We start from the raw sequence: 2,167 nt of genomic DNA on the forward strand, positions 1-2,167 counted from the left end.
TGTTAATTTGCAATTTGTGAGTGATTTTTGAGTTGAAGACTGCGTAAAACCTAATACAATGAAGTACTGTGTGCTAAATTACGACCGCCGTCAAGATGCAAGAAGCGTAGATGCAGGTGTACCGCTGGGACCAATCGCTGCATTTTGTGTACATAGGGCACGGCAGAGTCGGTCCCGAAATGTTTCTCTATTATTATATTAACAGCATTTCCTAAGAATGATTTTGCTTCTGCTCCAAGCAGCCTCCATTAGCAAGTTAACTAATTAGTCCCGCTGAGATGCTCCCGCAGTTTTCTGCAGCAGCCTTAATTGCAAAGCAATGGAGTGCACTAAAACGTTTGCTGAAGCAGCCTCAGTTGCAAAGCAATGGAGTGCACTAAAACGTTACCTATTCTCTAAAAGATTGAAATGCAATATTTTCACATTTAGCAAAATTAAAACAAGTTTTTCGCTGTAAATTGAACTGTTTTGGCAGTTTCTACTCGTTCTTCTTATCGCTTATTCTTTGTTTACTTGTGGTACACAAATTTCAACGGCCAGGACGGCGCAATCTTATATTCTATCATTCTTGCATCAGTACATCAACGAAGCCCATTTACTTCATCATAAATATATTCATACAAACATACGTACATATGTACGAATGGATGTAGTTACGCGAAGCATGCTTGCATCATTTATACATATATTGCTTGGTAGCGGCAGAGCAGAAATCCGCAATGAGTTCGCTCATACATATCTACATATGTAGGTACTCGTACCCGTCATGCTTCGCTTTATTTCTTTTTCCCCTTCCCTATACTACCTATATCTTCTTTCTCACTCATGTAACGTTTTCAGTTTTAAAAATTTCACTCTCCATTTTTGCGATACCGCCGCCTGAGAAGTTTCACTTCAAAAATATTTTTCTCTCATAACGAAATGACGTCGTTCCCTGCCCCGCGACCTACTACTAACTCGCTTACTTCTTTCAGAAGTGAAACTTTTTGCTGGTGGGAAAGCATCACTTCTCACCCATCTGCAGTATCAGGAATGATAGAACACAAGATTGCGCCGATTACAGCCGAAATCGTGAGAGTAGTTTTGGCGTGACGTCATCGTAGAATTGACGACTGAGAGCGGCAAATAAAACTGCTCTCTAGTAATGTGCTGAATTATCGGTACCCAATATTTAAAAAAGATTCTTTACATTAAATCTTCGCCATTATATGGGTAAATCTAAAATACAGGTAAACTTAGTGTTATTTAGCTTTATTTTCACTGTTAGTAACTATATCACGCTGGTTGCTTTTGGATATAATTCACTGACGTATACTTAAAAAAAATCGGATAAATTTGCTGCATAACTTTTCAATTATAAGTGTTTAAATAAAAAAAAGGGCGTGTGTACTAGGTACTCATGAAATTTGATGTGTAAACATATGCGCACGGCAAAGAATAAAAGTACGTTTACATATAAATATAAACCCAATTAAAGCTCGTTAGCTGTCAAATTGGATGTGCTTCTTTTTCTCACAATTTGAGGAAAAGTTAAGCTTCTCTGTGCCACCATGGTCACTTTTTTTGCTACACATATTATGCTATTTAAATATATTTTAACTTAATATTTTATTAAAAATACCTTTACAAACCTCTTTTTCTTGCTAGCGCCACTTTTTGTTTACCTCTTCGCAAATATAATCGATAAAACTGGGTTGAACACCAAAAAGTTTTCGGTTTAATCTGAGAATACCTAATCTAGGTTAGGTTCGAAATTAAATATTAATTTCACTTAATTTTATTTATTTTGCTGATTTAAATCTTTTTTTATTCATTTTCATATTTAATTCTTTTAATACATGAAATTATCGGTATGATTGATAAAATATGATACTTGTATATACTTGTGACTCAAGGGCGTTAAAATACCTTGAAAACACCGCATCAATTACTGTTTTTGACCTTGTAGTTTGAGAATTTCTATTTGTATATATGCCCAAATTTAGTTTTTCTTTTAGGAATATAATCTGTGGTTCTGCTTCATATGTCGCTAGGTTTACGTTAAAGTTATGAATACATAGAACATACCATCTTTTGTTTGCAAAATGGGAAGCTAAATTCATTTGTTTGGCATTTCCTCTTACTCTCGTCTTCTCTTTGTGAAATCTTGTATTAGCTCTGCTCCAGT

The sequence above is a fragment of the Rhagoletis zephyria genome, unplaced genomic scaffold (genome assembly GCF_001687245.7).
Source record: "Rhagoletis zephyria isolate East Lansing unplaced genomic scaffold, Rhagoletis_zephyria_1.1 Rzeph_scaffold_00712, whole genome shotgun sequence".
Lineage (NCBI taxonomy): Eukaryota > Metazoa > Arthropoda > Insecta > Diptera > Tephritidae > Rhagoletis > Rhagoletis zephyria.